The sequence below is a fragment of the Varroa destructor genome, unplaced genomic scaffold, assembly GCF_002443255.2.
Source record: "Varroa destructor unplaced genomic scaffold, Vdes_3.0 BEIS01000002.1, whole genome shotgun sequence".
Lineage (NCBI taxonomy): Eukaryota > Metazoa > Arthropoda > Arachnida > Mesostigmata > Varroidae > Varroa > Varroa destructor.
The window spans coordinates 59,620,942-59,635,752 of NW_019211455.1; positions in this window are offsets into that span (position 1 = coordinate 59,620,942).

Here is a 14,811-nt window from a genome sequence, read left to right on the forward strand (position 1 = left end):
TATGTTGAATATAGAATAAATTCGCTTAATTCACATCGTAAAATGCGCAACCAAATGCTACTTCAGCCATAATTCCCCAGGCATCCATAGTAATCAACTTCGATAATTGGCTGTTCTTTTAACTAGGAACCGAAATATTAACATGGTATGCGCTGATGTATTCCAAAGAACAACTTTACCCTATAAATGCAGTGGACCTAATCGAACATGTTGATCATCTTAAAAATTCCGATTGTATGGATTCTATGTCTTTTAGTTCAGAACAGTATAGAATCTTAATATATATTATGTCAATAACGGCTTTTTCTCATAAGTATAAACATTTTAGGAGCAAGTGTTACCCAACCAATTGTGTATAATAATTTTGATCTAGCAGAACAAAGATTTAATGTCCAAATACCAAACGGAAATAGTGTATGGAGGAGCTAAGAGTCAGTTATGAAATGAAAGAGTGAAGATCAACTTGAAGAAAAGAAAGTGAAACCTCGAGGAAGGATCATATCGGTGCTACAGACAATATTTGATCCCATTTGAGTGAATTCGAATGTGCAAATAATTTGAACATTTGAAAGTAACAGATCTTCGCAATTTAATACTATTTTTTGGGGTACCGAAGCCCTTTCAAACTTTACAGCGCTCAATCTCTCTGGTATAAAAATAGTATTGTATACACAACTTCGTATCGTTATAATGTGGTACCTCTCCTACAAAAAAATGGACATACTCAACAGGATAAAGACCGAAATATAACGTCTTAATCATTTGTTTAATCTTCTTACCGATTTTTAGAATAAGGTTTATCTCACATATTATGAAAATAAATAAGAAGTATTCGGTTGTCTAGTAGCAAAAGGTAGGATCTGGGTGATAGTTACAAATGCTGCAGTTTCCTTAAAAGGAAATTGTTTTTGTTATAACAATGGCAAACAATGCGTGCGAAGCACGAGTTTAATGCATAATCAGTGGACGAGCAACGAGGAAAAGCATCAGTTGTTGAAAAGTGGGCGATCACGGATTGTCACTAACAGACTGCAGTCAATGCGGCACCAACCTAATATAATATATTAATCTACGTTCATATCAAAATAGCAACAATTTAATTAAAAAGTTGAGTCAATCCTGAAAAAGATGTGAAGTGTTTGCGCAAGGCTATACGAGATTTCGAAACGCATGCACCAGTTATAATTGCAATCATCTGCACGAAGGATTTTCAAAGAAAAAAATGTCTTCCTACATATAAACAACTTCAGGGGGCAGGACCTAATTAAAGATATAAAAAATCGACTGTCAGGCTAATTTGAAAATGTTACCATCGATTTAATGATTCCTGTTTACGAGCATATCACTCAGCAAATTAGCAAAGCACTGAATAGGGCAGTATCTATGACAATATTATCTTGACGTATTCTGTACTCTAATCAACACTGAAATGAAGGTGGTTAAAGGTGCGTATACACGATTTTACTGCACTTCCATGGCACGAGATGCGGCTGACTTCTAAGTGGACTAAAGCGTGATGGTGCCCTTTATGAAAGTAAAGCGGTCCGAGAACACAAATGGGAAGGTCGCACACGCGTGAAGGGATGCTATTGAGCTGGTAGACACCGAAGCTAATAATAGCTATGAGCAGTTAAATGCTATTTTCACTAGTATGAAAATCTGGTAGGTCATGATGTTGAAGACTTTATAAGGTTTTCATAAGATAAGGATTTCAGGGATTTATTTCGCATCGTTCTGATCGCCATTTTAACACCTCTTTAATTCGCCAAACGATTAATGAACGGAATTGATGATATTGACAATAAAAGCCCGGTGTAGGTCATAATGTCCATAAAATCGACGCAGCCTCTACTTGGTGGAATACGAGACAATATACAAAAAAAGCTTTCAACGCTGCAATGGAACGTGAGGTACCTGGTGATTTCGATTATTCACAGGTAAGCATTATTTGGAGTCGACTAACCGTAAATTCATAACAGGTTACAGGACGGTCGTGGTATATTTCATAGCGCCGAGCTAAAACCCAATTACACACTTTATGGACAAATTATTTTACTTGGTTCGCCACATTTATTTTTTACGGAAAATAAAAGTGGAAGCTTTTTGAATGGAAAGGCAGATACAGGAATCCACTTAAAACATCTTAGTGCGATAACACATGCTTAGCGTCCTTTTTGAGCTATTCTAACTAATCGTATGGCAAGGAGTCGTTTAATAGAATAGGATTTTTTTCCTTTTTTAGCGATTACGCGATTCAACAAATGGTATTACTATCATTATTAGTTATTATTAGGTAAATATATTGGCTTACGGTATTTAGAACGTCTTTCAGAATTTTTTTTATTATCGGCATGATTGTTGTATTGTATAATGCTCTTTCGTAAACATTCATTGGATCGTAAGGAAAGTGTAATCGGTAAATATCTTTGCTTCTCAAGTATATATTGGGTGGTCAAAAATCATTGACGATTTTTCTAACTAGACAGCTTTGGGTTATATCTCTGACAATATGAGTCGCGTAGGGTTGACGTTGGCGTCATTTGAAAACTGAGATCTGACGCTAGATGTGCGACAATTATTAAAATACGTTTATTCAAATTTAAAATGAAGCGCAAAAGTTTCTGCGAAAATTCGCTATATTTTATATATATACAAATACTGTATAATTTTATAAAAATGTGTACCGTTTATGGCTAAGATGCGTTTCTGGTATGGAAGTATGGTATGTAAGTTTGATATGGAAGATGCTCTCCGTCGTGAGAGATGATTTGATGAAAAAAAAAAAACTTGATGAAATGGCTGCGAAAGCTAAGCAGCACCAACGTGAAAGCAGCCATGGTATAGACAAGAAACTAAACGTCCACCAACGATAGTTTCAAATCATTCATGAAAGGCTGGCTATAAAAAGTACCTCGACGACGTAAAACGATCGATCACAGGTGACAAAAAGTGGATCACATTCGAGAATGCTCGAAAAAGATCATGGTCAATGCGAGGAAAAGTTCCGCAGTCCATGATAAAGCCCGGACTGACGCCAAGAAGGTGATGCTATATATCATATATATTATTAGATATATATATATCTATATATCATATATAGTATTAGAAAGGTATCGAGCATATGAGCTGCGCTCGGCTAGCAAAGCGATTGATTCGAATCTCTACTATTAACAACTTACAAGATTACAACAAGTCTTTGAAAAAAAATCGAGCAGAAATCGTGAATAGAAGCGGTGTTGTCTCCCTTCGTGACAATGCCGAGTTTAATACATTTTTACGTTACATACGGGAATGAAAACTTATTTGGGAAATTTTAATACATAGGCTATATAGCCGTCAGATTGTTTCGCTTTCTGCAAAATCCCTTTATTAGCATTAATTTATACTTTAATGGAGGAACGCACAAATAATTTTCCACAAATTTTCATCTAGTGACCACGAAAGTTCTATAACAATGGGATTACGGTGTTACAAGAAAAATAGTTAAGGGTCATCGATCAAAATGATGCATATTTAGCAGAGTAATCTTGTTTTAAAGCATTTTCTTTATTTACGCCCTAAAAGCCGTCAATACTTTTTCGACCACTTTATACTAAAGCACTTATATATTTTTAGGGTGTCGACATAATTAAAAAATAGTAGCTGTCCTGGTGTGCCTATCTTTGACTATCTCTAGTTGTCATCGCACTTAGACGGTTTATTCTGTCCAAGAAAAAATGGAAGTACTGCGTGACAGAATAATTGTAAATTTCGAAATTAATAACGAAGGATATTTCGGATTAAGCAGCAGTTGCAATAATTAAGCGGTTTAACTGTTTTCTGACGAGAGAGCTTTTACGCGTTTATGTGTATAATGAATGTGAAACGCCTCGTAATGCCGAACCCTTTAATGACTTCGAGTCGCCAAAAATAACGTAGGAACTCGTCCGAGTGACGAATACATCATACGACCTCAGTGACCGTAAGTCGCAAGCAACTTAAAACCCATTATTTTATAGTGTATAGAAATTAAGAAACGCATTAGCGCATCTATTGAAGTTGTTTATTAAGCAGCATCATTAGTCTGTGGACATAAAGTAAGTGCCTCCTATTTGAATACATTGATCACGTTCTTTAACTTTGCCAGCGTTATGCGTGGTATGTGTTTCAGCGGATGTGATACTGAAAGGCGGCACGGTACGAATCAGAGTTATTTGGGACTGTCCATGACTAAAACCTCGATCGGAAGCAACCGCTTTACTCGCCGCCTTTGATATATACTCATATTGGCCCGCGGATTCCCACAGAGAAGATTGATCATTAACACAGTATCGGTGTTAAGGGGGTTTGTCCTTACATACATGTAAAATAACTCATTAACAGGTATGGCTTATTTAACGTAGAACTAGTATTCCGGCTAATGCAATACTGCATGGTTCGCGATAGATGCCGTACTGTTGTAAAAGCAATGCTTGAAACAGAAACTATGCCACGAGCGAACAAATGGTAAGATGGCTACATATGTACGAATTTTTTAAACAAATTTACTGTAAAAGCACTATCCTTAGAGATACGTAATCTCTAGTATCTGCAAATGAAGCTTTCCTTCTAGTATTAACGAAAGCAATTCAATGCACAAAAGGCTGTCAGTCCAGATTCATTTCCGTAATGCTGCTGGAATATATGAAAATACATTAATGATTTAATCCCTATTTAAACTGTCATGTTACAGATAGGGATCAACAGGATTGTATCCCAATTTGAATGTATTACTAATCTACTTTTTTTTTTTTTACTATGCTCTTTGCCATCGAGATAACACGTATTTTTTGTATTATATTCAGTTTCGTAGTAATTTAGCCTAGTGCATTAAAACAGCACCATTATGTTTAACAGTATATATTTGACGTAGAATATACATAACATATTTGATTTTGAATTATATTTATGTTGCTCTTTATGATGCTTTGACAGTTAAATGTTTGGCTGATGGGCACGGAATTACATATATTTACTATAATATCACCAAATTCAGATCAAAAGGCCACTGCACAGGTGAATTTGGATGTGTGAATTAAACGTTTGTGTGTGCCCTTGATAACTCCAATGACTTCCAGCGAATAGCATTATATACATTTGACTACTCATAACCGGATAAACGAGTACATAACATTTTTGCCCACCGACAAAAAACCAGCTTTACAGCGACCTTCCAATCTTCTTACGACATTGGATTTAAGGTTAAATATATGTGTAACGGTGTGCTTGTCTTTTTTATTTTTAGCTTATGTTTTAGTTTATAAAGCGACAGCTGCGACGTCTAATAATAAAAATAAGTGACTGAACAATTTAGATGACATCTGACATGGCCCACGACTCTACATTTTTCTAATTTTTTTTTTTACTGAGAAACCTTATTATAATTTCGTGAGTTATGTTTGAATATAGGAGAATATTGCAAGATCCGTCATTTTGCGGCACGATGGAAACGATAGGTGGAAACGATTACCGCTTATAGGAAGAGGGAACCACTTTTCACTTCTTTTTAGCTCACGTACAGCAGTTGATTCGCAAAGTAATTTTAAGATCGAATACGCTTTCAGTTCAAGGGTAATCGCTGTGTTGAAGTTCAGCTTTGCAATGAAAGGCGACGTTTGCGTGATACACGCCATGCGTTATCATTAATCTGAAAAGCGTAAAGTTACCGTATCGTAGTTTTTAATATAAGTACACATGAACATGTAGCAAGAAGTTGAGACCTCAATTCATGTAGATCTCGTCCTTGTTTGAATATAGATGCGATATATACTTCCATACTTCAGGAACACGTGTTACTTAATGCTAAAGGATTTAGAGGAACTTGGCAGCCATCTTATGCCATAATCATGTTATGTTAACTAAGCGGAATCCAATAATTTTTCTACAGCAATAAATTGTATACAAGTAAATCCACTAGTCTTTATTAAATGTTGTTTTAGTATTTTAGCATTACCAAAAACCTAAGCAAAATTAAGTACTGATTTTACTGACCGTATTTTATACTCTTAGAAAGATGAGTGCTGGAATATTTGTTTATGGCTTTATGCCAGCGTTAGGTTTTTATCGATCATAGAATAATAAAGAAAACGATGAAAAATTTAGAATTTATTGAATGAGAAAAAATGTTGTAATTTATTCCAAATAAAGAAGGTATTGCTCAACGGACGAACAAATGATATAGTAACTTATCACAGATTTCTTAAATATTCTTGTTAATGGTAACGACTTTCTTGACCTCCTTCCTAATTATATATCCAGCTCTTGTATATGGAATATTGAAGGGATGATAAGAGTAGTTACTATCTCTAGTAATTTCTCTTAACAGCGTAAAATCAATGCTTGTGAATGGGTTCGTTGGGGGAACCAGGAGGTGATGAGTACAATTCCATCTAAAGCCAGAGTACAACTGTTGATAATATACTCCACAGAAATAAATTATAACATAGCTGCTTATATACCTAGCTGCTGTTGTAACCGCAAAAATTTGACAGTCTTTCGTGAAATCACGCTTTGATGTGAAAATAATTATAGACAAATAGGTTTCAAGGTTACACAAATGGAATTACAAAACTTCAGACAATACTGTTAGTACTATTCGAAAAAAGCTAGGGCACATAATTAATCGTAACATAATTATATAGTGACGCAGCTCAGAGTCATACGCCAATACTGCCTTTTTTGCCATGAAAGACTGTATACTGAGAATTATTTGTAGGCTGGTACGGTGTATCGTTAACAGCTCTATGAATTAACAAAAAGTATTTCTCGAACTAAGGTATAGATTAGTCGAATCTGGACATGCTTAAGTTTCATGTTGTTCGTAATAAACATGTTCATATATTTGCATCTAGATATATGATTGGCAGGGTTTTCAATAATGTTTTTGAATAACATTATTTATTGACATTTCATCCTATTAATATACCCATTAAAAATAATATGATTAAAAATAAAACACGCAAAATACATTTCTAAAAAAAAATCTAAAACACAATCATCAAGTCTTATAGTTTGCCTCGCTCCAAATTTGTGAAATGTAATACTGTAATCCTGTTCCTACTAAAGCTTCTTTAAATATAGATAAAAATTTTGAGTTTAGAAAGTAATTTTATTCCAAGTCGTCCTTAGCCTAAAAGCTGTCTTATAAATATTCAGAAAATTACATCCGTCTCTATATGATAAAAAGGCGAAAATGCGAATCAATTTTTACATACACAAAAGCGAACAGAAATAAAGACAAAGGTCGCACTTATGTTGCATCTTTAACCATACATTTATTTGTGGTAAAGGTTCAACCAATTCTAGCGCACAGATGTGTGTTTGGCTTAAATGTTTATCTACTATAAACGATTGTTTCATTTATCGAATGCGGTTATGTGTAGAAGTGTCTTTGCGGTTTCTGATGAGTTGTTGTCTCGCAACAATAATCTCATGGAGGAAGATAAAAACACAGGAATTCATAGTTTAGAGCTCATAAGGAATGTACACGACGCGCTAGGGCATGTGTCAACAAGGCTTTGCAGCTACAGAAAGTAGACAAGGCAGACCTGGAGATATTGCAAGCAGATCTCTTGGCATGAACCTGAGAAGTCTGAGCGGCTTATTGCATTGAGATAGAACGACGTGACCTAGGAAACGGTAGACGCTTCGGAAGCGTCAACATATTTGACTCAAACGAGCATAGCTGTTTTTTTTTTGTATCTTCAAACTCGTTCAGTTGGCTGAGGCGCACGCATATTGATGTAGGGCTAAGAAGACCAAAGTGTCGATAGATCTGTTCGAGTTATTGAATGTGGTGGATACCCAAGGAGCACTGAATGTACGAGTTACATGTAAATGGGCGGGGATATGCGCATAAATAAACTGCGCTATCGCATTGAGTTATTAACAAAGCTAATCAAAATATATCTGAAATTTGTAAACAGTATCTACAAAAGGTTTTCAGACACATATAACTAGAAACCGAATATAAAAGAAGAAAACTATGCCCATCGCATGTTTAAACACCCATTATCAAGGCAGTGATCAAACTTTGCGTAAATAAAGCATTGGGAAGCTTCATGTGCATGTGGTACATACATTTTCGGCAATGCGACTTCGCTGATATTAGTATAATAAGAAATGAAACTGTGTGGACCTATGTAGTAATTTTGAAAATTAAAATAACATTTAGGTTTGCGCATCGCTAGCAGATACAGTTTAGTAAATACTCAACCCCATCCACAACTATACTATACTATAAGCTATATTAAGTGTATAACTTGTTTCTAGAACGCACTATACATGTTTCCGTCTGTCCTAGACTCGTTTCGTGAAGAACCGATTCTTCACTTTTCATTTTTATCTTCAGTGTTTTTACTATAGTTTTATAACACGTAGCTCGGCGGATTCCACATTAAACTCCCACACGAAACGCATCATCAATATTTTATTCTGTTATAAGCTTTCGCGATCATAGTAACTCATTCTTTCGTTTGAATTCCTGAGGTGTAATTGCTTAGTCCTCAAACAATAAAAGTTTAATCACAAAGCGTTGATTTTCAACATTAGACGACAAGTTTGCCTTTAATCTTATTGTTTTGTAATTGCACTACATTTATATGTATTATTGGCAAATAGCCAAATCTCTATAAATGTAAATCTACGTAAATATAGACTAAATTTCATTTGTTAGCGACGCTTAGTTGAAAAAAATTTTGATCTGCTAAATACAATTCAGTTGAACACAATAATTTGAGCCAAGATTTCTCAAAATGACAGTATTCATCTAACTCATATTTTCAAGTGATTATCATTGAAGCGAGCAGTCTTGCATCTTTGTAGTAACAAGTAAGGTATTAATTTTGCAGCAACTTACCAGATTTTAAAAAGTACTTTTGAGTAAGTTTGATATTAATGTGCAAAGCGTTTTTCCAGAAATAGTCATCACAAGCGCATGACTTCCATCGAGTTATAAGTAGTCGCAAAAAAGCAGTTTAACTTCCCAGTTCGATAAAAACATAAGCCTCTGTTCAACATCAGTCAGTAAATACCTGAACTATTGTTAAAGCTTTTCATGACTGTACTGCATCCGTCCAATTTTTTTTTCAGCTTCATAACCTTTCCAATATGCATATTGTGATTTTTCTCGTCCTAGCATTGGACACGTGGATGGAATGCACTAGCAAAAATCTAACCATTTGAACGAGCTGCGTGCTTCATTACAACCCGCCAATTCGCACAGTATCGGTACGTAAGCATGTGCTATTGCTAGAACTTCCACGTACTCTCTTAGGCTTAATGAGTTATGCAAAGCAAACTATCACGCGATCACAGAACTCAGTATCGAGTGGAGGCTGCCGTATTTGCATACTCAAATGGACGTTTACTCAAGATGTCTCTTTCAAGGGATCACGAAACCGGCACAACTTCAGTTAAACTTCATGAATATTGTCAACCTAGCCATAATCGTCGAAATTGCATGACCTTTCCAAAGAGCATCTCTATATATGTTTTCTTTTTTAGGCGGGCAACAAGTATATTGCATATCTTATGTACATACATAAATGTCATTTATCGACTCAATTTAACTTGCGACTAAAACGGATATAAAGAAATATTTGTGCAAATAAGAGTATAAAATAGTACCATTGATTGTCATCTGAGTACATTTTGTGAGAAACATAGTTTGCGTTTACAGACCATGTAAGGTGTAATATTTAGCATGACTTAATTAGTATGATTTAGACACAGTTTATAAAGATTTATTGTTCAGCGTAGTTCGCTAAAAGAAATAGGTAGAAACTGTCAACCCGATCTTGATAAGGCTTTAAAAGAATCAAACAAAAGCACCGCTCTTATGCCTAAAGCACCGCATGCTAAAAACCGCAATCGAGCCCTCTCATTATTTATATCATAATTGCATCAAAATCATTCCAAGAAAAACCAAGGTAAAAAAGATCACATGTCAACTATTTGGTGCACCTGTTGATTGTCTTCATGCGAAGAAAATTAAATGACTTAGATGTTGTCGACAGTATGCAGAGTTCACTGCTTTAACTTTTGGCAAAATATAATACACGTAACTCTTAAAACCTCGCTAAATAAAAATATATGTCCGGTATGATCCGCAAAAATTCGTTGCACTATGGAAAAAAAATCAGCAGAGGTATCTCAAAAGCACTCGGTAAACCTCAGCTATTTATTTTTTCATGTTGGAGTTATGGAGAAGCAGAAACGCCAGGAAAACGTATGTTAGAGTTCTATATAGAAGTATTAAAGGGAAGGCGCCCAGTCAACGCCTAATCAAAAGGCCAATGGAAACATTTGACACTGTCTCAAATAACAGGCAGACAGAGTCGTTCAGATCCGAGCCAAAAGAGTCCCCTAATCTAACTTTTATGAGTAACAAGGTCTCGATATCACTTTTTTGTTATTCTTAATATTTAGCACCGATTTAGATTTAAATAAAGTGCAGGACATTTATTAGCATACGGGTACTACGAACTTAAAGGTTCTTTTAGGTAGAAAAGAGCACATTTTTGAACCAAACCTTTTTTGAATCAAACCAAAGAAACGATTTAATTACCTCTCTGTTGCGCAGAAACTATTCTAGATGTCTAAACAAGTTTGCGTACCTTTGACATCATGTGAATATAAGCTTATTGTAATCAAAGTAAACTCTTAAAAGTAATTTTGGTTATGCGGTAGTAATATGGAACAGCAGCAAGGAGCAATGCGACCCAGCGCAAAATCCCATCCGTATTATAACAAAAAAAAATACATATCATTCATGTATCCTCCAACATATACAAAACCTATATCTTATATACCACAAGCTTTCTTAGTTCTACTTAGTTGAGTATATTCCCCTCATGTAAACATATGGATACGATACTGTATACATTGAAATTGGGGGAACTACATAATTAAGACATATGGATTCAATATTTAAGAGAAGGGCAGCCCTATGAACGGAAAGCAAGCGGCAGGAGCATGACGTAATTATTCCTCGATCTGAAAAAGCAGCAGAACCTTAATAGCCACTCTCCCGAGACCCAGTCAAACTTTCTTGCACGCTTCTCTAGTGCGGAAGTCACTGTCTCTATGAGCCTTGGCTTTAGATAGTTTTCATCAAACGGAAGGTGTAATCATATACATGTTAGGTTATTTGTAGGGCTTCGTGTGCCGTTTGTTTCTACGGAAAGCAGCACAAGAAATAGATCAAACTCAATGACAATAATACGTATCGTCGCTATAGGTTAACCCGATATAAAGCACGTACCTATACTGCAATGCTTAATATTGGCTTGTCGAAAAAGAAATACACTGAATTTTAGAATCCGCGTACGTAATACAAGTATTCTGTAATGACGGCCATGTTGTGCCCCTTTGAATAAAATAATAGTAATAATAGTGTAATGACAATAACAATAAAATTGTAAGGCCTTTGTAAAGTGAAACTCATTTAGCGTTCGTGTTTCGAAGCACATGGTACAACATTCACCTGTCAATAGATTTGACGGAATAGAAAACAAAACTGAATGCAAATTTGGATAATCTCGTTGATAGGACCATTAGACACTTATCAGGTACTGCTAATACATATGTGTGACAACATACTGGATGGGCAGCTCAATAGGGTTGCCTATTTTAGTTTATGCATGCTGCTCATCGACGCAAGTAAGCAGTACAAAGGGATGGCATTCTTAATATATAAATTACGATTCTGATTAATCACGATTTAATATACGAACACAAATCTAAACTTAGTTGAGTTAAAGAACGCTGTATATATATTTACTTTAGTATTAATTCTAAAAATATTGTTATATCAGAAGTTATTAATCTTATTTGACTTGATTCCAAAAATAAAATATCATAAGATTTATTTCTAATTCAGTCAAATAAGCCTTGGTTGTTTCTGTTCGTTAATTACCCTAATGGACACCTCATAAGGATGATAACAGCGGCAACACTGTACGAAGCAAACACCTAATTCAAAACAGCTCCACGAGTATGTACACTCTTGACGAGCATATTCACTGGATTATATTATCTCGTAAGTGACAATGCTAAAACTAATGCTATGTACTCTTTGTGAATACAACGGGTTACGTTTAAATAGAGTAACGTTATTTTTTTTTACAAGATCTTCCTTATCGTCACATCTATTGTAAACCTTCGACATTAGTACTATCTATTGATCTACCGAAACTTTTTGGGTATGAAAAGAAGACTACGTACACATATTTTTTTAAAAGTTAACATGTCGTACCTAAATAGATATAGCAGTGGCTACAACGATAGTGAGGCCCTGAACTCTGAACCGCAGCTTCCAGGTTTAATGAACAGAAGCTTTAGAGTACTTCAGGATGGAGCACATCTCAGCGAGGACTGTCGGAGGTGAAATATACGTTACTGAGGCGCTACGAGAAATCATTCAATGGCGGATCAGGAAGCATGGACGTAGCCACAGGACAGTGAATGCGCAAGTGCTTGCAATTCATCAGGGCCCCGGGGGCTCGACGCTGCACGAGGAACATTCATATCCACAGGAAGAGGCTGTCACGCTTTGAGACTGAAAATGAGCGGAGGACAACCATTCACTTAGTCGCGCCCGCCGTCGCCATTGCCGCCTTTGGCTCCTCGCTATGAATCTTCGTCCCATGAAGCTTCTTCATAGGGAGTCGGGACGGCGGTTAGGGCAATGGATATACTGATGCCAAACTTAAAGAGTTCCTTCCACTTTCTTGGGCTACGGCCTAGATAAGCCCAACTGCCAGCTGATATATAGATCTATGTAATGACTCCGTACAGCCATTATATATAATGGCTAATTGAGATACAGAGACGAATCGTGAGTAATGCTTCAAATGCGTATGTAAATGAACACCTTGCGGTGCTTGACTAGATACTCTGTAGTATAGTAACGATAATTCGGATACGAGGTTTTATACCTATGGAAACGTGATTTTTTATATGGTTTGGAATAAACTTTCCGCAATGCTTTTCGGTGTCTTGTCAAGGTTAGTCCCCTGCTACTGCTGCTTGCGGTGTTATGCCTTTTATACGACAAATATTTTTTTTTAATATGTTTGTTTAATAGGATAGTGGTGAAAGACACGGACACGGTAGATCAACTAAATTTTCAACACAGACGCATTTAGTCAAGGCTATGCTTACGCACACCCACAAACTCCTGAAGACCTCACCTAATTTTGGGGGGGGGGAGCATTGGCCTGCAAACGCCTGCATTTCAAGTAAGGGATCATGAAGCTTTGAGGTTTCTATCCTCTTTATGCCACTATATTTCTTGCTCATCCTTCCGTCCTTCTTAAGGTGCATGCTCTCCTGCTTTTTATGCTTCTTTCCGATGTGGTGTTTCCTTTGTGTGCTCTTCTTCACTAGCCCGTTTCTGTGATCTATTCGAAGCGCCCTAGAAAGGATCCACCTCAACGCGATCAAGAGGTCATTTCGCTCTATACGTGCATGGCGAGCAAATGGCAAAAGGCAGGCGTTACGAGCCGGAACGCATTGAGGATAAAAGACACAAATACGCTTCTCACAACAGGGCGAGAGGATCCGGTTCAAAGCAATCTATAAACTCAAAAACTTTAATAGGAACGCGATTTGTTCCGCTTTTGTAAATGCAGTAAGTTCTTAGAAACATCCGGCGTGTACATGCGTTTAAGAAGGGTATTAGATGAGCCTTGTCGAACGCAATGTTGATGTTGGTTCCTGTCTCAGCTAAATAAAAACCGCTGTAGGCCGCCTGGCTTAATTTAACCGCTGCACTAATCCTCTTGGTGGTTTCTAGATATCGATTAACAGTCTAATTGTGTGTAACCGATACACATCGAGTAATAAGGCAATCAGCATCAAACAAAGGTAACAACTAGCGACCTGGTATGTTGGTGTAGCTCAGTGCAATGACCTAATATGCAATAATGCCATCATTGTTTTTCTATAACATTCGCAATTTTGCAATGCAAAGGAAATCACTTGCAATATCTACCAACCTCATGTTAAATGCCTGATACTATTTTACAACCTTAAAACTCATTTTAAAATGCAACAAGCATTTTTGAATCCTGTTGACCACACCAGTATCATCAAAGGGGCTACCAAAAATATTGAAATATAATAATAATATAAAATATAAATGATTATAAGCACCTATTTACACGAACTATGAGCGCAAAATACTTTTGAAATAAATAGATAAAAATAAATTCGAAGTACCTTACTCACTCGTACTGCGACACGGTTATGTTAATTTTGTTTGACGTTGAGCTGCATAATCGCATTGAGGTTTAGTTTAATAAAAATTATGCTTTTTTTCATACTCTGTACAGTTTGTATCGTCTTGATAAGACATACAACACAGTTCTGCTTTTTACGCAACGAATCCGAAAGGCTCAGAAAGCTGTCAGCGAAAGAAGGCCTCAATATATCATGTCTTTAATTTGGGTACTTGAGTCCACATTAGTCTCTTCTGCTACGATACCTCCCCTTTCAGCGGCTCTGAAAACCTCGGTTTTCAAGTCAAAAGATAGAATATGGTATACACCATGGTTTTTGTCACTTGGAGTTCCTTCACAACGTTACTATTCCTATAGCAAATACTCGAAAACCCCGCTTCATTTAGGCCTTTACTATATACTACTTTATACTACTACTACTATGTACTGCCTTTACTATTCAGAATAATATTATTTTTAATCATTCACTTTTACGCTGCTTATACGGACAATATTTTAGTGAAATGAATACTTTTTTGCGCGACCATAAGTAAGTGCGTATTGATCTTTT